Below are 23,634 nucleotides of genomic sequence, written 5' to 3' on the forward strand. Positions count from 1 at the left end.
TTCTCATACAGTTCCAAAGATCCCCGAAGCGCAAGAACTATTGGAACAGATTTCCGACTTCTCAAAAATGGTTTCGTTGTAACAGAAGTTTAAAGGGTTTAGATGTTAAACATTTTCCTCCAAGGCTGTATAATAAAACTCGAATGTATGGAATTTTGATTGCAAAAGTTCTTTGAATTGGTATATTTCATTGCTCATGTGGGATTTAAAGATCAATAGATTGACCATCCAAACCTGGGGTTGAATTTCAATGAATTCTCCTCAATGTTGAGAATGGCGCGATAAAGACTGTCAGAAACAATGTTGATGTGAAATATATCAACATTTGATGTTTGATGTTGAAATATATCTTCGACTATGTCCCAGTTTTCAGCTTGATCCAGGCTCCTGCTATTTCCTGTATTTAAAGTCCTGAATGCTGTCATGTAATCGCTTATTATATCTTCTTAATATAATACAATTCCGATTTTCTTTCTGAAAAAACAATGTTGATGTGAGGCTTGCCAGCTTCTAAATCTGAAAGAGAGATCTCGAAAAGCATTTCACTGTAATGTGAACTTTCTGCTATGGATCTCAACCCACAGTGCCCTGTAGGAGAAGTCTGCAATTCCATATTTTTCTTCCGAAAATCCTCGTCCCTTTGAGTTGGGGAATAACAAGAGAATGGGGTTCGTGGCTCTCAGAAACTTTTGGCGATGAGCTGATTTGGGTTATTCAATTTCACTGGGATTTCCTGGAATTTAGCTTTTCATGGAAATTGTGCTCTTTTCCATCTTAGTGAAAAAAAGAAATTCTGTTTATCATGTTGGAAATTTGAGCCGGATTGTTCCTTATGGACCGAATACCTTGTAAAAAACACAAGTATAATTTCAATGTGTCATGTGTTTGTGTTTTTTTTTCGCAAATATCTGAGCTGGGCGATCCCTCTTCCAAATAAGGCTGTCTGGTTTTTCTATCTTTATTATTTCTTTTCAAAAGCCTTCTAGAGTTGTTTCATTTTTTGAAGTGTTTCTTTGGTTCAGAAACACCTTTCTACCATTTTTTTAAACTAAAAGTTTCTCTCAATGGGTGCAAAATTTTTGAAAATGCAACAAATCATTGCATTTAGAATGACATAAAAGATATTTTCTCTGCTTTCAAGTCTCCAGAATCCAACATACCCTAAATGACTTCTCTCAAACAAATTTGCCATTTCTCTTGAACTGTTGGCAATTTTTAAAAATGGCCTGCACCCTTGAATTCTATTGATGAAGAAAGACATTGATGATTTTTTTTTTAATTTTTTTATTATCCTTGAACACTTATCAACGTTGTTGCACCATCACTTGTGCAGCCACATGGAATATTTTCATCTCTTATTTAGTGGCAGAAGTATGACTTGTTTATACTTGTTAAAGGCCTTAGAAGACCTCGGTCCAGGTTTGTGATTAGTTGTTTTTCTTTTTTAGTATTTTATTTTTTCCATAGGTTATATTATTTTTTATAATCAAACCTATTTTTTATAATCAAATTTCTACATTATTTTATGGAAAACCATTTTATATTTGATATCTATACCTTTTAAAATGTTTTTATTTCGACTCTATCAAATTAGTATAACACATTTATATGACATTAATTTTGGATTATTTATTTTTATTTACATATTTTATGAAAGATAAGGTGTTATAAACATATTTTAGTTTTGGATGCTATTTTTTTTATTTTATTGCATTATTATAGTTATATGATTTATTGTCTTTAGTATATGTATAAAGGTATTTTTTTAGTTGATATATTATCACAAATATCAACAAAGTGTGGAAATATTCATCACAACCAAATTTGTTAAATTGCAAGAACTCCATGAATTACTAAAATTACCATTAAGGAGGTTTGGCCATGATGATGCCTTTTATCTATTGTATCTTATTATTTATAATTAGTATTAAAGAGAATGCTATAAAATTGTCAAATTGTATTCTTGAATATAAGGTAATCTTACGAAAAGTTAATATTTTCAATGCAATTTTAAAACTATTATAAAGTTGTAAAAATTATAAGCGTATAAAGTCACATCAATACTAAAAGTCTATAAAGTGGTGTATAAAGTCACATCAATACTAAAAGTCTATAAAGTGGTGTAGTGCACTTGTTATGTATCATTATATCAAGTGATCAAGAATTAATGCAATTGAGTATTCAAGTCTTCATAAGGGTTTGTTCTCTATAAAACCTAGAGTTCTTATCCTATGGTCTGTCTCTCTGGTCGTGTGTTTTCTCATGACCTTGTTATATAATTGTCAAATGTAATCAAATAAAGTGCATGTGTAGGAGCAAAGAATATCTATATTTTGTTTCATTCACTCTCCGGTTGTGTGTTTTCTCATGACCTTGTTATATAATTGTCAAATGTAATCAAATAAAGTGCATGTGTAGGAGCAAAGAATATCTATATTTTGTTTCATTCATTAGAATCTTTGATTTCCATTTATTTGACATTAACACGTGTTTTGGTAATCGAATAACTAAGTAGTTCTCATTCTTTCAATTGTATATTTAAATGACACAATGATATGATGGAGTTTCTTGAAGAGAGTTTGTATGTAGTGCCCCACCTTTTGACCACCAAAAACATAAGTCAAATTCAAGGTTGCCTATGTTGATGATATTCTATTAATGTAAATATATTTATAAGAGAGATTTGATATTTACACCTAGTATAAAAGCTCTTGGTTAGAGAAATGAAAAGAGAAATATGAGATTTACACATAAAAAAAATTACTATAGATATGATATTTACATAGAAATATGGTTATAATGCATATGTGTTTTTTCTTTTACTGGAGGATCAACAACTAGGTCAGTCTCGCACTTCATCAACAAGGTGATTCCAACCACCACCACCACCTTTGTTAAATTCTTTTATATTAGATCTAATTTACTTTACTTCAACAATTTATTACAACCTAAATATTTTTGAATTTTTTGATAAAACAAATACACTAGTATATTAAGTTAGAAATAAAATGTAGTTGAAATAAAATGGAGCAATTAACCACACTATAACAACAAATTTGTACCCAACACAATCTTCCTTCATATTATTAAATTGTGGAAATTTTGGGTTAGACCAACAAAGAATACAGAGAAAAATACAACAGTTTGGAACCAGGAAATTCGTACCACCAAGAAAAATTGGCCTCAAGGAAATCAACCCCCGGGAATTGACTCTCTTGAAAGTATTTGACCTTGGAGAACTAGACTTGTCTTACCGACAAATTGGCCCCATTTCTTCTCACCTTGTACGACTCGTATGCACTTGAGAAAAAAAACCTCTCGGATATTTCGACTTCCTCCATAATTCAACCTCCTCCTTCAACAACTCGACCTCCCTCTTTCTCGAGATCAGCCTCCTTGAATTTCTGTCAAACTTCCCTATTACACTTCTCCTCACTTTTCTTTAGTATAGACAAGCCTCTTGCTCTAGAGAAAATTACTTCTTCCACAATTGTGTGTCTTTACCTCTCCCTTAGGGTTATTTTAGAATTTCATTGAGCCAAAATACCTAATCCTAATCTCCTAAGTGATCAATAGCTAGGACTAGATCCTAAGCCTCACTTGAGATCAACAATTGAGATTATATCTAAGGCACTTAAACAATTTTATTATTTGTCCCTATAAATTTGGCCTAATAGTCCATAATAATTAATTAAATTAATTATTATACTTCTCCAAAGTTAACTTTAAGAAAGAAATTCATAATATCATTGTTAAAATTGGAAACTAGGGCCAAATTCCACCTTAGGAAAACTCATATGATGGAGATGATTATTGCATTGGATTCCTCTTTCAAAGAGGTACAATTTTGATATAAAGATCATCTCATTCTGACAAGTAGAAATGGAATTATGAATTTATTCTTCTTATGGACAAAATTGTCAAGGTTGGCCTCAGTCAAATGTAGGCTCATGAATCCCAATAGATAGGTCTCGTCACCCTCAACAAATTGTATAAATAGGAGTGACCCTTCCCTCATTTGGACATTCACTCATCACACATCACATCATCTCTCTCTTCTTTTATTTGGTTCGCACAACTATTGGAGGCAGCTTCTCTTCTTCACACGTTTGGTAGGAGGACGATTTTTTATGGGGAAAAACAGGGTGAAGTTTCAGAGCATTGACCAGTATTGACCAAGGGGGATTTAAGCAATGTTGACCTCAGTTTTTGAGTGAATTCCAATTTTTCTAGGCTGCATTATTGGCATAAAAATCAGGGAGTTTGGGACAGGTTGACCAGCATTGACTTCAAATTTGACTACAGGAAATTATAGCAGTGTTCCTTTCTCCTTTGACTGGGTTTAACCAAATTGTTTTGGGTTGATTTTGACACTCCTAGAAGACCGAATTGGACTATTTTTTGGAGGACATTTTGGGACAGCTTTTGTTAGGCCCCTATACTACTAGTGTAACCCTTTATTGTTATTAGTACAACCCACTTATTATATTGATGTACCCATGTAGTGCCCATATTGTTACTATTGTGCCCCATAGAAGCCCACTATTGTTATTATTGTGCCCTTACATTATTATTGTTATGTCGGCTCTGATTATGTTATGACCCCTTAGACTCTTATATATAGAAAGGAGGTCTTTTCATTTGTATCATCCAAGAATTGTTCATTTATGTAATGTAAAGGAGGTCGCCCCCTCGAAGAGGCTGAATTCTAAGGCGTTGATCTATCTTTTCTATCTTTTCTTGAGCTGGTTTCATAACATTTGGTATCAGAGCTTTGCATTCTATGGTTTCGCTGCTCCAAACAGGTCATCGTGGCATTTTTGCTATAAATTTTTTTCTGCGATATTTCAGAAGCTAAAAAGAAAACCCATTTGAGAAAAACCGCACTGAATCTCAGGTCCAAATTTCAGATCTTTTCACGCTATATTTTCGGAGATATGATCTGAGGAAGTTGGTCTTTTTGCAGACTCCTGAATTACATTCCAAACAAGCGACCTGGGGAAAATCATCATAACTTTCTCTCTGAGCATCGGATTGAAATTTCGTAAGAAGTTCTAGAAAGAGGACAGACTGGAGTTTCTTGTATATCTTTTTCAGAGCCAAAGGTCGAAATAGGGACACGTGGCATGTCGTACAAGTTCGCTCTACTGAACTAGTCTATAATCAGGTCACTGTGGGAGATTTGACATAACTCTTCCTTGGTTAATCCAATTGGGATCAGACTGGTGGCATTGGAAAGAGGACACAGAGGGCTACTACAGGTCACAATTTCAAAACTTAAAGATCCGAAAGTACATAGTTACAGTCGTTTCAAGATCGAGCTCCTAACATCAAGAAAAAGCAAGATGAAGAAGTTTGATGGCAAGGATCCGGTAAATTGGATACTTCAGATGGAGCAATATTTTGATCTACATGGTGTACCACTATTACAAAAGGTATGTATTGCATCTTCATATTTAGAACCAGATCAATTTTTATGGTATGAAGGGCTTTGTTCTTGTAAACAACTTGTTACATAGTCAATTTTCACGGAGGAAATGATAACACATTATGAGGATACAAAGAGCAACACCACAACAATTGGAAAGAGTAAAAGGGATTTGTGACATATTGGAAAGCAAAATTATGGAAACCAGGAAGCATACCCCTCATAACTGTAAAGATGGAAGTGTTGTTTCTCCTAGCCTTCCACAACCTACAAGGGTTACACCACAACAATTGGAAGAAAAAAGAGAAAAAGGGCTTTGTTATAATTGCGATAGCAAATGCACTAAAGGTCATAAGTGTACTAAGAAGAAATTATTTTACATAGAATATGAAGAAGAGGAAGAAAAGGATCAAGAAACATCAAAAGAAGAAGATATACGCCAGGACCCCAACCCAGAGAAAGAAGAAATGAATCAGACCATATCTTGTAAAGCATTGGCAAGAATTACCACTCCTCAAACTCTCAAGATAGAAGGACATATCAAGAAGAAAAAGGTGCAAGAAGTGAAAGATCACATCGAGAAAGAAGAAATGAATCCAACCATATCTTGTAATTCATTGGTCGAAATTACCACTCCTCAAACTATCAAGATAGAAGGACATATCAAGAAGAAAAATGTTCAAAAAGTGAAAGATCACATCGAGCATCAAGAAATGAATCCGATCATATCTTGTAAAGGATTGGAAGAAATTACCACTCCTCAAACTCTAGAGATAGAAGGACATATCAAGAAGAAAAAGGTTCAAGCAGTGAAAGATCACATCAAGCATCAACAACAAGTTCTCCAACTTTTAAAGGATAACGCCACTTCAGTGCAAAATCAAATGAAACAACATGTAGATCAACATCGTAGTGAAAAATGTTTTGATGTAGGTGATTGGGTATTTTTACTGCTACATCTCAAGCAAGCTATTTATGAGAAGGAAATGTTGGCAATACTACATGCACTTAAAAAATGGCGACCTTACCGAATGGGAAGACTCTTCAAGGATGAGGATGTGGAGGCATTGTTTTGTGCTATTTCTATTATCCAACCAGATTGAATAAACGAAGCAAGGGATGAATGGAAGAAGGACGAAGAAGTATGGCCACTTATTCAAAAGTTGCAAAAGATCCCAATTCAAAAAATATTGCCAGAAATTGAAGAGGAAGGAAAAATCATATTGGAACCTGGAGCAGTCACAAAAACAAGAACTCGACAGCTACGAAATCGATCAATTTCAGAGTATCTCATCAAGTGGAAGAACTTACTCGCTAAAGATTCCACATGGGAGGACAAGAATTTTATACAGAAGCATCAAGAACTACTCAAGCATTGAGGACAACTATTTTTGAAGGAGAGGGGCATGTTAGGCCCCTATACTACTAGTGTAACCCCTTATTGTTATTAGTACAACCCACTTATTATATTGATGTACCCATGTAGTGCCCATATTGTTACTATTGTGCCCCATAGAAGCCCACTATTGTTATTATTGTGCCCTTACATTATTATTGTTATGTCGGCTCTGATTATGTTATGACCCCTTAGACTCCTATATATATAAAGGAGGTCTTTTCATTTGTATCATCCAAGAATTGTTCATTTATGTAATGTAAAGGAGGTTGCCCCCTCGAAGAGGCTGAATTCTAAGGGGTTGATCTATCTTTTCTATCTTTTCTTGAGCTTGGTTCATAACAGCTTTGACCACCATTGACTTTCTGATTTGGGTTGCATTGGCTGCCGGTTTGACTATTGATTTGGAAGATCTGTTTTGGGCTTTTACCTATGATATTTGTACTCTCTCTCTGTCGAACTATTGAAGAATAATAAGAAGATTTAATCAAATGGTTTCCCCACATTGGGGTTTGTCCCTAGCCTCCGCTATATCTTGTGTCCTCTTGTCTTGGCTTGTTTTCTTCATATAATTTTATGTTCTATCTGCATTTACTGTCAATGTTTATAAGTTAATGTGATTGCTACTGGATATAATTGGAAATTTTCATTGGGCTGCTAAAGGATCATTGAAGTAAATTATGCTTAAGCATAGTGTGAAAATTTGGATTCTCAAATTCCTACTGCAACAATTGATTGTGTTTCTTCTATTTGTTAATTACTGAACATAATTATTTATTGTTTCCTGCACTAAACACCGAAACGAATACACTGCAACCTTCATCGTTTAAAATGAAATGCGGAAACAAGAAGTTGAACAAGAAAGAAATACACAACACATCTACACAGTTATTTTTGGACAAATGCCCCTAGAAAAATCCAATGCGAGGAAATCGGTGCAGTAGCTCTGAGGGTTTTATTATTATGTAGTAGTAATTTTTGAATACAATCTTTGGATGCCTTCCCTACAATTTAGTTAGAGAGAATATCATTGACAAAGAGATAAGTGAGGTTACCTCACTCTATCACTGGAAATCTCTAGATGCCTTCCCTGCAATCCAGTTACAGAGAATATCACTAACAGAGAGATAAGTGAGGTTACCTCACTCTATCACTGGAAATATTGGATGATCCAGCCACTAAATGAACTGCCCCTTATCACCCCTAGCTACCTTTGCGCTGCCTCTATGCAGTCACTATGTTGGTTCAGTGTCAGACCCTCTAGGGACTGTGTCACTCCTCCCGGTTGATCGATTTGCCTCTGATATTCTGCCTTCTGCTCTCCCGATCTCACACCCCATCTTCTAGCTACAAAAATCGATCTCCTCGGCAAATTTTTGGACTTCCTCAAGGCTCTGCGTGGCTTTGCATCAGCCTCTCTGACTGTATGTTGCCTCTGCTGGATCTCTCTCTCTCTTCTCTACTGAGTATTCTCCAACCAAGAAATATTTCCCTTTGGACTATCCCTTCCCCTAACTGCAAAAGATCACTATCAAAAATCTTTCCGGCAATTGCTCTGCTTCATAAAATCGAACTTCTAATCTCCCCTTTGTGTGTTCTCCAAGTGCCCCTCAAGCCTCTTCTTATATCTTTCTGTTGGACAACCAATTAATTTCTAATCAATGGATTAGATAAATTTGGCTTGATCCTCATCTTCTTCTAGAAGTTACACCCACAGTTTAAATTAATACCCATTAATTATTTTAATTTCCTAAGTTTAGAATTAGGGTCCTATTAAAAATAATTAATTATTTTAATAAATTTGTCTCCGAGTGAAATTTTCAAAACCGGTTTTTGGGTATTGGAGAATGCATGTGTCTAAGCCTCCCTGCAAATTTTGAGACTTATATCACATATGATTCTACGAGAAATCAACACTCCCTCTTAGCGAGGAATGTGCTCTAATAATGCAACCTATTGAAGCATCACACTGTTCTGTAACATATCCTTCTGCGTTGCTGATGTCTGACATCCTGTCCACCAACTACTGTGCAAATGTTGCATATGTACTGTTGTTGACCCTGCCACTATCAACGCTACATCTGTACTGCAACTCCATCTTAATTCTGCATCCATGCAGTTGTTGGCCCTACAACTGCCAACTCTGCATTTGCACTGCATCCTTCTCCAAGTCTCTATGACGGCCCTCTGAAGCATCTACGTTGCTGCTAACTCTATTATGTGCTAGCTGCACTTTTGCCAACTCTAACTCTGCGCTGGTCAGTCTCTGGTGCTCCTAGCCACTGCAACTATCACTCTGACACTCCTTTGCATCAACTAACCTGATCCATCCTGCTACTATTGATTTGGGCTCTTGTAGCAAGGTATTGATCCAAGAGGTGTACTTCTCAAGGATCCTACCCATCTACAATCCTTTCGAACTACAACTCCAAATCACACCACCTCCTTCCTAGAGATGCTTGGGTTGTCATGGCCATCTCTTCCTCCTCGATCTTCGCGGCTATAACCTTAGGATCATACTTCTCATCTGTGTCCTTCTTCCTAAGAGGACACTATGTTGCGTAGTGACCGAATTCACCACACCTGAAGCATTTGATCTTCGAACTGTCTTCCTTCTTCTTTCGTTGCTCCTACTGCCCCTTGGATGTGAGGCCTGCATTTTCTTCCTCCTCCTTGGGCTTTGATCCACTGTTGTTTCTTTCGTCAAGTTTACACTTGACCAAGTCCCTCCTCAACTCATTTTTCTTAAGAGCTTCCCACATTTCATCCTAGTTTGGCAAAGTTGCCCTGCTCAGGATGCTCTGGACAAAGACTTGTCACTCCTCAGACAGTGAATTTAGGGCCAGTCTTACCATCTCGGAACCTTGAGGTGTTGACCCCATAAATGTCAGCTCATCTCGAGTCTCTTGAAGCTTTTCAAGGAACGGATCAATGTGTTCCCCCTTCTACATTTGTATAGGCCTCATCTTCTGCTCCAGGTACATCTTTCGTTGTTTGGAAGATCCCAGATATAGCATTGACAAAGCATCCCACATCTCCTTGGAAGTATCTCTACCAGCGATGTGACCAACTGTATGATCCTTCACTCCATCGAGGATCATTCTCTTGGTCTTCGCCATTTCTCCCTTGTACTTTTTGAGCAAATCTGGATCCGCGGGCTCACCTACCACGCTGTCGATGTAGACTTTGAGAAAATGCTCATCCAAAAGGCATGACATCCTTGCCTTCCATATCACATAGTTGGACGCCCCATCCAAACTATCTTGATCTCTCAGTCCACTTGCTACCATCTCTGCCAAACGAAATTTCGAATGACCTCCTCTCTCCTATTGCTACACAGCAAATGAGAATTCAAATTCCCTGGCTAGGAATTCTCTGAGGAAGAAATTCCCTCAAGTGTCTCTCTTCTTCCTTCTGGCATATTTTTGCACAACAACTGCCTCCAGAACACTGCGTCACACCAAGAACCCCTCTTTGTTGAAGCTACTACTGCGTTGCTCCCTCTGTCGCTGACATATTTCAATCTGGAAATCCCACCTCTTTGTCGACTCACTCAAAGAGATTTACCACAAAAATGTAGCCCTCCTGGCCTAAATTGTGCAATCCCTCTTGGGATTTGATTTACTACCTATGCAGCACTTCAACTTCCCTTCTTCCTTCAGCATTGGACTCTTCCAGCACTGCTCTCTTGTTTCACCTACGGCTCTGATACCATGTGAAAATTTGGATGCCCAAATTCCTACTGCAGCAACTAATTGTGTTTCTTCTATTTGTTAATTATTGAACATAATTATTTACTGTTTCCTACAGTAAACACTGAAACAAATACACTACAACCTTCACCATTTAAAACAAAATGCAGAAACAAGAAATTGAACAAGAAAGAAATACACAACACATTTATATAGTTATTTTTGGACAAATGTCCCTAGAAAAATCCAATACGGGAAAACTGGTGCAAAAACTCTGAGGGTTTTATTATTATGCAGTAGTAATTTCTGAATAAAATCTATGGATGCCTTCCCTGCAATCCACTTACAAAGAATATCATTAACAGGGAGATAAGTGAGGTTAACTCACTCTATCACTAGAAATCCTCGTTGATCCATCCACTGAATAAACTGCCCCAGGTTGCCTCTGCGCTGCCAATGTGTCAGCACAGCGTCACGCCCTCTGGGGACTGCGACACTCCTCCTGGATGATCGATTTTCCTCTGAAATTATGGCTTCTTCTCTCTCGATCTCACACCCTGGCTTCCAGCTACAAAAATCGATCTCCTCAGCAAATTTTCAAACTTCCTCAAGGTTATGCGCTTCCTCTGCGTCAGCCTAGACTACCTCTGGGTGGCTCTGCATTAGCCTCTCTGGGTCAGCCTAGGCTACCTCTAAGTGGCTCTACGTTAGCCTCTCTGGCTCTGCGCTGCCTCTGTTGGATCTCTCTCTCTCTCTTCTCTGCTGAGTATTCTCTGATCGAGAAAGATTTTCCTTCGGATACTATCCCTGCCCCTCACTGCAAAAGATCACTATCAAAAATCTTTCCGGAAGCTACTTTGCTTCAGAAAATCAAACTTTTGATCTCCCCTCTGTGTGTTCTCCAAGTGCCCCTCAAGCCTCTTCTTATATCTTTCTGTTGGACAACCAATGACTTAGATTAACTTCTAATTAATGGCTTAGATCATTTTGGCTTGATCCTCGTCTTCTTCTAGAAGTTACACCCACAATTTAGATTAATACCCATTAATTATTTTAATTACCTAAGTTTAGACTTAGGGTCCTATTAAAAACAATTAATTATTTTAATAAAACTAACTCCGGGTGGAATTTCCGAAAATGATTTTTGGGTATTGGAGAATGCATGTGTCTAAGCCTCCCTGCAAATTTTTAGACTTAGAGCACATTTGAGGCTGCCGAAAATAAACACGTAGAACATGCCATTGTTATCTAAAATTAACATGGTATCATAGGTGAGGTGAAGACAAATCCCAAGCAAGCGTGAAGCAAATCAATCACTAAGAGAAACTGTTGGACAAGGACTTGGAAATAGTCCTAATGACGGCTACATCTTTCTTCAAATCCGAGGACAAGCTTAAGAACAAGTCTGACTATCATGAATGGAAGATTATTTTGGATTTTATTTTGGAAGACAATGATGCCATGGACTATCTCAAAGGAAGAATAGTTGAGCCTCCTTCAAATGCATCCGCTGCTGCACAAACTAAGTATGAGAAAGGTGAGGTAAAAGCTAAGAAGATTATTGTTGATTCCATTCATAAGCCTTTGGTTGCATATATTTCTGATTTGGAAACATCTAAGGAGATGTATGAAAAGTTGGTTGGGATGTTCAAAGTGAACTATGCAAATCAAATTCTCTTTCTCAAGAACATGCTGAAAGATATCAATATGGATACAGGAGAATCCATCCAATCCTATCTCATGAGGATTACTGAGATCAAGAATAATCTCCTCTCTATTGGTGAAGTCACTAGTGATCGAGAACTCTCTCTCATTGCACTTGGGGGCCTTACAAGAGATTGGGATGTGTTCAACACTACCATTCTCAACAAAAGAATTAAGCATGATGGAAAGAGACAAGTCCTCAAATGGAAACAAACCTACTGCCTTCTTTGTTCATTCTAAGAGAAGGAATAATGTTGGTCAAAGGAACCAAGGACAAGGGTTCAATTCAGGACTCAAAGAAGGAAGAAACAGAAGGTGCTTCAATTGTAACATGTTTGGCCACTTCGCTATAGAGTGTCCTCACAAAAAGGATACTCCAAGAGATGATGACAATAATAACAAAGGCAATGGAAATCAAAGGAACAACAGGTTCAATAACAAAGGAAAGAGGAATTTTCCGTTGCTCGAAATGGAGGTGGTCATCCTCCCAAGAAGTTGAGAAAATCTAGGTATGATGAAGTTAATGTTGTAAAGAAAAAATACTTTTATCTTGTTTTTTCCCTCTCCACCACCTATCCTTCGGATACATTGGACCATTGGTTGATTGATAATGATGCCTCAAGGCACTTCATTGGGTACAAGGAGACCATCTCTAACTTGGTTGGAAAGAAGACAAATATGGAGATTATACTTGGAGATAATACCACTTATCCCGTGAAAGGAATTGAGACTCTTACTCTTCACTTAAATCAAGGTCAAACCCTTCACCTACAATAAGTGCTATATGTACCTAACTTGAAAAAGAACTTGGTTTCAATTTCTGTGATGGAAGACAAAGGTTTTAATGTGTCATTCATTGATGGGATGGTTCATCTTTGGCAAAGGAATCCAAGAGATGCATTCACTCTAGGATTCAAGGTTGAAGGTCTTTATCAGGTTGGAGGAAGTCTATTGGGAGAAATGATTTGTGACACCTCTCTTCAATCTGAATTATGGCACTGAAGATTTTCTCACCTTCATTTGAAAGCCTTACCCGACGTAAGGAAGATGATCACAGGGATGCCCAAATTCAACTTGAATCATGAAGGTGTTTATCAAGGATGTGAAGCTGGAAAACATACAAGGGGACCATTCCCCTCAAGTGAGACTCAAACCACAGATATTCTTCATTTGGTCCATTCTAATCTATCAAGTATGTTTCCCGTGATGTCTTTGGGTGGATATTTTTATTATTCTGTTTTTGTGGATGATTTCTCTTGCAAGACAAGGATCTATCTCTTAAAGGAGAAGAATGAAGCATTCAAATGGTTCCTCTCCTTCAAAGCCTTGGTCGAGAATCAAACAAGGATGCAGATCAAAATTCTGAGGACCGATAATGGGACCCAATATGAGTCTACTGAATTCAAAGACTATTGTAGAGAAGTTGGCATTAAGAGGGAGACTACAACCGCTTATACTCCTAAACAAAATTGTGTTGCCAAAAGGAAGAATCGTACTATCATTGAAGCCACCAGGCTATGCTTCATGATAAAGGTCCTCCAAAGTTCTTATGGGGAGAAGTTGCGAACAACGTTGTGTATGTCCAAAACTGATGCCCACATCAAGATTTGGACTTCAAGAGACCTAAAGAAGTATTCACCAGTAAGAAACCTGATGTTTCTCACTTTAGAATTTTTGGTTGCCCTGTATACTTTCATGTGCCGAAAGAGAAAAGAAACAAACTAGATACATATGGGAAGAAAGGAACATTTGTGGGCTACAGTGAAACTTCGAAGGCATATAGAATCTATGTGCCTAGTCAAAGGGAAGTGGAATTAAGTCATGATGTCACTTTCGATGAAGATTTTGTTCTTAGAAAGATTAGAGATGTTCCTATTACAAGGATGGACAATAATGATGTTAATTCAGAAAAGCAGGATGAACCTCCTTTCGATGAACCGATGCCTGATTTTGAAGTTCTGATGGATCCCATTAATCCACCTCCTAGTGATCCCTCTACTACAAGGAAGAGGCCTTTGTGGCTCAAAGATACTCTTGAAGATGCCAAGAAACACATTGCATCGAGGGGGACATTTCATGAAAGAAAGAAGCTGAATAGGTACCAAGGGTACTTAGCTACCATGAGTACCATTGTACAATCAAAGCCTTGTACATTCGAAGAAGCCATGAAGCAATAAGTTTGGAAGGATGCGATGAACAAAGAGTATGAGTCAATCATGAAGAATGATGTCTGGGATGTGGTTCCTAGACCCAAGGATAAGTCTGTGGTCACTTCAAAATGGATCTACAACATCAAACATTGAGCTAATGGGAGTGCTGAGAAATTCAAAGCCAAATTTGTAGCTCGAGGCTTCTCTCAAAAAGGAGTAGACTACAATGAGATATTTGCACTAGTTTCCCAATATACCACCATTCATTTGATCATAGCCCATGCTGCCTCGCAAGGATAGAACCTTCATCAAATGGATGTCAAAAATGCCTTCTTGCATGGTTTGGTTAAGGAGGAAGTATATGTGGAATAACCTGAGGGGTTCGAGGTTCAAGATCGTGAGACACATGTATGTAGGTTGAAGACAGCCCTCTATGGGTTGAAGCAAGCCCCTAGGGCTTGGTATGAGAGGATCGATAGCTATCTTATGAAGCTGGGATTTACAAGAAGCAATGTTGACCCGAACCTATACTTCAAGATTGAAAAGGACAGACCTCTCATTCTGGTCCTTTATGTGGATGATCTCTTTATGACAGGTGATGACCCTCTCCTTCATCAATGCAAGAAAGATTTGGCTTCCGAGTTCGAGATGAAGGACCTAGGACTGATGCATTATTTCCTAGGGTTGGAGGTCTGGGAAAAGTTAGGTGAGTTTTTCCTTTCTCAAGGAAAATATATTGTGAAGTTACTTGAGAGATGTGGGATGGTGGACTGCAAGTCTGTAACTACTCTGATGGATCTCAACTTCAAGAAGCTATGTGGAAGTGTTGTTGAGCCCGGATTGGCGAACCCTACCAAGTATCGTCAACTTGTGGGAGCACTAATGTTCTTGGTCAACTCTTGTCCTGACATATGCTTCACTGTGAACATGTTGAGTCAATATATGGTTGAGCCTCATTACATTCATTGGATTGCTGCCAAGAATCTCTTGAGATATCTCTGAGGCACAATCCACTACGGACTAAGATACACTGCTAGGGATTTAAGACTACATGGATATACAGATGCTGACTAGGCTGGCAGTGTGGTGGATCATAACAACACGTCTAGGTGACGCTTCTCTTTTGGTTATGCTTATATATCTTGGACAAGCAGGAAGCAGAAATCGATTGCACTAAGCATCGTCGATGTTGAATACATTGCTGCGAGTATGGCCTGTTGAGAAGCAGTTTGGTTGAGGAAGCTCTTCAGTGAGCTATTTGAACATGTGTTAGATACCACCATGATCTTCTGCAACAACTAGAGTGGGATTCGTCTATCAAAGAATCTCGTGTTCGATGAACGCTCCAAGCACATTGATAGCAGGTACCAATTTAACCGAGATATGGTACAACGGGGAGCAGTTAGGCTCCAACACATCAAGACAGATGAGTAGGTTGTTGATATTCTAATGAAGCCTCTCAGGAAGGTCAAATTATTAACCTTCCGAGAGAGACTTGGAGTAGTGGAACGACCCTCTTATGAGGGTCTCATATGAGTTGGACACAGAGCTCTACGAGCTCGTAGGGGCGTGGGGTACTTCTTGGAGCTAGCTTCCCCTACAATTGACATATGCATAGGATGAGTGGTTCACATTCTCCTGCTAATGCCCTGACACACATCCTACACATAGAGTCTTGGACTCATGGGAAGTACCTCTCATCTGGACAATGAGTTGGGAAAAGGTTGTTAGGGACCATAGCACTACCGATCAACGCATCGTGTACTACCGTAATCATCAATATGTCAGTGGAGAGTTTCTATGTAATTTCATATGTTGAGCATATGTCAGTGGAGAGTGGTATGATACACTCACGATCACTTCTTCATTATTACTTCATGATTCAACATAGAAGAGAAGAGAAGGGTAGAGCAGAGCAGTGATGGCATGATGGTTTAGGATGATAGGTTGGCATGATGATGGATTGGCAGGTGGAATTCTCCCTAGTTGAGAGGGAGTGTTAACATTGGAAACCAAGGCCAACTTCCACCTTAGGACAAATCATATGATGGAGATGATTATTGCATTGGATTCCTCTTTCGGAGAGGTACAATTTTGATATAATGATCATCTTATTCTCAGAAGAAGAAATAGAATTATGAATTTCTTCTTCTTATGGACAAATTTGTTAAGGTCGTCCTCAGTCAAATGTAGGCTCATGAAGCCCAATATATGGGTCTCCTCACCCTCAACGAATTGTATAAATAGGAGTGACCCTTCCCTCATTTGGACATTCACTCATCACACTTCACATCATCTCTCTCTTCTCGTATTTGGTTCGTACAACTATTGGAGCCAACTTCTCTTCTTCACACATGTGGAAAGAGGCCGATTTTTTTTGGGGCAAAACAGGTTAAAGTTTCAGAACATTGACCAAGGGGGATTTGACTAGCGTTGACCTCGGTTTTTGGGCTAGAATTTTGATTTTTCTAGGCCTCATTTATGGGCATAGAAATCGAGGAGTTTGGGATAGTTTGACCAGTGTTGACTTCGAGTTGACTTCAGATTTGACTACAGAAAATTACAGTAGTGTTTCTCTCTCCTTTGACGAGATTTGACCAAATTCTTTTGGATTGATTTTGACTCTCCTGAAAGACCGAGTTGGACTCTTGTTTGGAGGACATTTTGGGACAACTTTGACCACCATTGACTTTATGATTAGGGGTTCATTGAGTGTTGATTTGGTAGATCTATTTTGGGCTTGTACTTATGATATTTGTACTCTCTCTCTCTCTCTCTCTGCTGAACTATTGAAGAATAATAAGAAGATTTGATCAAAGGGTTTCCCCACATTGGGGTTTGTCCCTAACATCTGCCACATCTTGTATCCTCTTATTTTGGCTTGTTTTCTACATATTATGTTCTATCTGAATTTACTATCAATGTTTATCAGTTAATGTGATTGTCACTGGATATAATTGGATATTTTCATTGGGCTGCTAAAGGATTGTTGGCTTAGTGGGGCCTAACCCAGGTTCAGAGTTGATTTAGCCAAACAAATCCCGGTACTACTGGCCCTTTCGGCAACAGTCCACGGAGCGTGAACTGAGGTCTCACTCGAAGTAGTATGGGAAGGTACTAGAACCAAGTTTCCACACCCTGGAGATGTCTGATGAGTTCAAGTGGTCCGTGGCTTGACCCTGCACGCAGGTTGCTTCGCGCACTTTCCCGTAGCTCGCAGCCCGATATACTACCTACGCGCAGCCCTACATAGGGGTTGAACATTGTGCTTCTGCATTATTACCCAAGACTTTACTGGTATTCCAATGTTAGTTGATTATCTTAGCCTACTTGCATGCTTTAAGTTATACTTAACAACATAAACCATTCATACAGGTGCGCGCAGTAAATAAACAATATATTTACAAATTATATCAAACATGCATTAACCCAAGAACATATACACAGAATTATGATAAAACTTCTCTTTATTAATTCCTTCCTCGGTTACAAACTCGACTCCGCCCTACGCACTCAGCTGCAGGGGTCCGCGCACTCAGCTGCGGACTACTAGGCCTCTGCGCACTCAACTACAAAACCTTCTCCTACTCTACGACCCAAAGACACACTTTACACTCGTGACTCAATCACTTAGACTTGTTACTCCTCTCTATCCCTATCTTTACGTAGAGCCTCTCTCTATTTATACTAGGTCTATCCAGCCAACATTACATTACAAAACTAGGGTGGACAACCCTGTGACTCTATCATACTTTCGCTCCCCGCGCACGCAATTCGCAGAGCTTTACAACAAGATTCGGTCAGAACTTCGGATTTGAGCCCCAAAACATGCCTTGGGGGGATTCCATGCCCAACAAGGATCATTGAAGTGAATTTTGCTTAATCATAGAACATATCATTGTTATCTAAAATTAGCAATCACTTACTCCACCAAGCAAACACTCAAAGAGGCAATCAAATATATTCTACATGTTAAGGCACCAAGCCAATGTAGAAGACCTTCCAAGGCTACAAAATCAATAATCCCTCTTAGCAAGGAAGGGATTCTCCACCACCCTTAGGTTGTCTCTATAAAACACAAACTTCCCTTTCACTAGGGGCTTAGTAAGAATATTTTCTACTTGCTCCTTTATGGATACATACTACAATCTCACAACACCCTTAAAAAAATTTTAAGGAAACATTGTTCTTTTCTATGATAGTTGCATTGCATCATTAATACATTAAGTTCACCCCATTTCATCATTATATTATTCAGATCTACAACAATATACATCAGTATATGCAATTACATAGAAAGAAACAACATCACCATCATCATCAATGCAACAAAACATAAAAGGAACAGTAGAAGAAATCATGCACACACATAGAGACACCAGGATTGGTCTGAGACCATGGCAAAACCCATTATGGGGAAAACCCTTGCAAACCTTGTTCTTCTTAGATCGTCATCAAATGATGCAGCAAAAGAGAGTACAATGATCCATAAATTTATCTATCCAACAAAACAATAATGATATATATGAGACAGATCTAATCATGTTAGGAATCAAAATCCTCATATTGATGGATTTAATGTGTTGTCATAAACTGATGTCAAATGTTGTATATTGTTGTCACTATGTTAAACACTGTTGAATATTGTTGTCACTGTTAATGAGCCCAATACACATGTTTGCAGCGGAAACTAACAAATCATATCTACAAAAGTACAGATCTGTATAACAGTTGAGATCAACCTAGATCTGTCGGATCACTGGAGTGAACTAAAGCCAAGATGTCAAACCCTAGATCTAAACTCGGGTCGCTCTCATCCAAATTGTTTATGTGCGACTGAAACTTCAGGGTCGCTCTCATGAATACAATATGCGAGTGACTGTGACTACAGAGTCGCTCTTAGGAGGTCTCTATGCATGCAAATCTAGCACTAAACTGCAAAGACCCAAAGTTGCTCCCTTTCCGAGCTGTGTGAGCGACCGACAAGCCAAAGGCGCACCCTTACTGAGCTGTGCTAGCGACCGAGATGACAGGGTCGCTCCCAAGGCTACCTGGTGCGAGCAACTAGGTACCGGAACCTTCCAATCTGCCTCTAAACCCAGAGTCTCTCCCATAAGCCTTTGTGCCAACGTCCAAGGTTCTATAGTCGCTCTCATAGACTTGTGTGCCAACGACCCGGGACCCGAATTCCTTGTTCCATGCCAACAAATGAGATCCAAAAGACCCTAACCCAGAGCGCACCTTTCGCTTGTAATTTCGGACACTTTAGTGAACTCCTTCCGTCGAACCTATGCGAATCAAGACAAGAGAGAAGAGAAAATGTGTCCAAATGATCTTGAGGTCTCTTCTATTAATAGGTTTTCCTGAGGGGTCACTTGGGGTTAAGACTGACCCAATAAGTTACTCATGTGGTTAGGGCTGACCCATTCCATAATACATGTGTGAATAAAATAATTCGTAACTCAATTTCTGCTTAACCAAATTGAGTGACATTTAGGTCGATTTTGGTCCTCAAAAAAAGAGGAATATAAAGCAATCATTATATCGGTCATTTGAGTTGTCCAAGTTATAACTTTACTAGAGTTCCAAAAATTAACACTCCCTCTCAACTAGGGAGAATTCCACCTGTCAATATATGTCCATCGAACAATATGCCATTCTGGAATCTTCTAGTGTCATCATGAATCACCACGGATCATCTCTGTCATGTAGTCATCGTTATATTTCCATCTCAAGTGTCTCATCATCACAAATCATCATTGTACATATCAATCTATCCTTTGCATATTCATGTTTATCTCTTTATTGCTACTGTTCATTTGTTGATGATTCTCAGATCTAGAAGAAGAATAATTTGTTACCAAAGAGGAGCTCAAGCTACCGCCCTCTATCCCTCAGGGTGCTATCTGGAACATCTTCCAGTGGGCTACTACCCAGATCATCACCAATCATCATCGAAGAGCATATCATCAGGAAAAACATCTCAACCTGGATTCAACACGGGAAGCAATAGCTTCCACCCATACTAAGCAATAGGATAACTCATCATACAAGGGAGTAAACCCTCGACCCTGGATCACACAGGGGAGTAAACCCTCGATCCTGGAATTTCAACGGGGGGTTTTACCCTTAACCCATAATCATATTGGGTCATCTCAACCCACAAGTCATCTCAACCCATCCTATTGCTTACTGATCTTCTCATCGATCAGCCACAATAGTCATGTGGTAGAACACCTACATCATAATCGACATGGGTTGTACACCCCAAGTACACTCTCAACTCATTGGCCAAAATGAGAAGCGGTATTCCCATCAAGTTGGCTTTCTTGAGGGTATGATGCCAACTGGGGTATACTCTGCAAAGACCAAGAGGGGAGCAACATTCTCTAACCCTATAAATATAGGGGATCAACATTCTTCAACCCTGGATAATAGATATGGTAATGCCCTATTGTCCAGAGTTCCCTCAACCCCAGGAGCCCTCTATCTCAATTCCTCACCCTAGAAGCTCAAGTAGGGTAGGAAGAGTTTTCTTAGTGTCCTTGATCAATGTTGCTCTCATCATCAACTTGTCTCAATAACAGTTGTTTCCTTGGAACTCATCATCTTGACTTCATCAGATAACTGTCAAATATAGACATATCTTGATCATGGAGCTTGCTTCATGAAAAGTTATCTATAGATACCATGCCTTGTTAAGCCACCATAATTATCCTTCCATAACTCAATGTTATACCATCAATCAAAAAGGTCAACTCATCAGAGTTTATAAGCCAAATCATGACCATTATCAAAGTCATCATTATCATAGTATTAATACTTTTAATCAGGAGACAGGTGGAGTTCATATCAAATCATGACTTCATCATGCCCACTAGTTGTAATCAGTCATGCAATATCAATCTAAAATTTATCAAATCATTCTCATAATCATAATAAAAGTCATCTTGTCACTAGGTGCAAATGCATACACCAAGGATGAGTCATGTAGGTTCCATTGTGCTAAGAATAAGGAGGCCAATCTCCAAATACCCACATAAGTCATCATGCCCAGATAGTATTGATATCAGGGTAAATCAACAATCATCAAATCAAATCACTAGACATCAGGTCAAGTCCAAATTTCTATCGTAGAGAGATCTATAATCAAAGCACATTTCAATCATCAATTCAAAGTTATTGTCAAGCATCATGACAAAATATTGTTCATCAATATCAATCAGCCAAATCATGCCAACCTCTTGTAGCACAAACATAGTCACATATCTATATGTATGTCCCAGTCACTTGCAAACACAAGTTCAATTTTCATGTTCATGTTATGGAGAACATTCAACTTGTTGTTATCTGCAATACATTTGTGGTACTGACATCTTCCAGTGACCATCTGATTTCATGCACAATACTTTATTATATGATCAACAATTTAACTCAGAAACTTCATAAGTTAGTTAACAGTGGCAGAATATGTCAAGGACATCATCATTCAAAGTTCAGACAGCTTCATAAAGCTTCAGATGATGGTCAACAATAGTCAAACCTCTGGTCTCTCCCTTCAAGTTAGCATGAGAGTGACTTTAGTTGCCTAGACGTTGTCTAGGCCTTAACATGCGTGTGACCAGGGACGAAATCTCCTAGATCTGTGACTGCAATCGGAGCATAAACCCTAATTTCTGAATGGGCTTCAGATTTAAGACCTTGTTATAGATCAATATTTTCATATGCACATAAGTCATACTTGAGCAGCATATAACACAAATAGTAATAAGGGTAAGAATCTTGAGAAGTGATTCTCCCTCTAACTGGGGATCTGCATCATTCATCTTCATTCATGTAAGCAACCTTTCTCGACTTGAGTCATGCAACAACATATCTATTAGATCATAAACATATGGCTATCAACATCATGACATCAATCTTTAATCAAATATTAGACTCAAAGCAGCAGATAGATGCAGCATCAAATCTCAAAGGTTATGAACACAATAGGAGTTTTTGTCAAGTCAGTCCATCAAGTTACCGCACCCAGTTTAACCATATGCCATCAAGACAAGACCAAAGGTAGTAAGAGATCTGGAATATCAATCTTACACATATACCTCTCAAATCAAGGTTACCATGCACTTCATGATCAATGAGATCAGTTTAGTTCATTCAATAAAGCTTTATCAAAACAACAAGAGTGTCAATCACTCTTTCCATATGCCTTCATCATGCTTATCACAAGCATTACCAAAAGACTCATGTATAGGAGTCAATGGACTATACTTCTATTTGAAATCCATCAAGAGTATCACTTTCTAGAGCCAAGGTGCTAGCCTTCTTTATAGGATCAAGATATCCAACAAATAGATCATAGATGTTAGCCAAACATCAAGTGTATTAATGTATCAACATTAGATAGCCTCATAGAATTCAAGAAGGTCAAAACGTTCAATACTAAGTGCATAATTTCATCATAGAATACATATATCCAAGTCACTTTCATATGCATGTATGAGCCATTAAAGAAAGATGCATTCTCATCATACCTTAGGGCTTACTGAGCCAATAGTTGAAACACAACATACCATGCATAACTTGAGGTATTCAAATACCTGAGAACCTACTCATTAGACATAGGCCACTTGAAACACTTTTTCATCTTTTCATTAAGTACCTCTTTGTCTCTTTCCAGATCTGCATCTCAAAATGATCCTCAAGAAGGATCTACTCATCTCATCTCATCAAGGAGGTTAGAAACATCCATATACTCAAATACATATGAAGAAAGTAATAAACATAACCATCAGATCCATAAGTCTAACAAGTAAGAAGCATAATAAGTCAAGAAATACTTATCTTCAAGGACAGGTGATCCTCTCCCTCTTGTACCAAACTTCAAGAGCCATCAATGTCCAAGGTCCCTATACCAATGTTGTCTTCAAGTATCGAACCAGATCTTCTAAGGATTATCCGATCTAAGACTTCATCAAATCTCCCATAAGTGCTTGAGCATCTTCACATAGATCATGCTCGAGTTTCATACATCAAATCTCAAGACTTTTCCATCAACCAAGGTTTTCTCTCCAACCCTAACCTCATATAATTCATCAAACCCTAATCATCAAGATTCCTAGGGTTTTTTTTAAACCCTATAATTCGTTTAGGTCTCCACCATCCTCTTCATTCTTCCATCAATGGTGTCATAATCAGGGTGATCTCCATGGCTTTTCTTCAGCCCAACTCTGATACCATGTTAATTTTTCTTAATGCGACATT

Source organism: Pinus tabuliformis, chromosome X, assembly GCF_031772625.1.
Source record: "Pinus tabuliformis cultivar Carrire ecotype Pingquan chromosome X, CPIR1, whole genome shotgun sequence".
In the NCBI taxonomy this organism is placed as follows: domain Eukaryota; kingdom Viridiplantae; phylum Streptophyta; class Pinopsida; order Pinales; family Pinaceae; genus Pinus; species Pinus tabuliformis.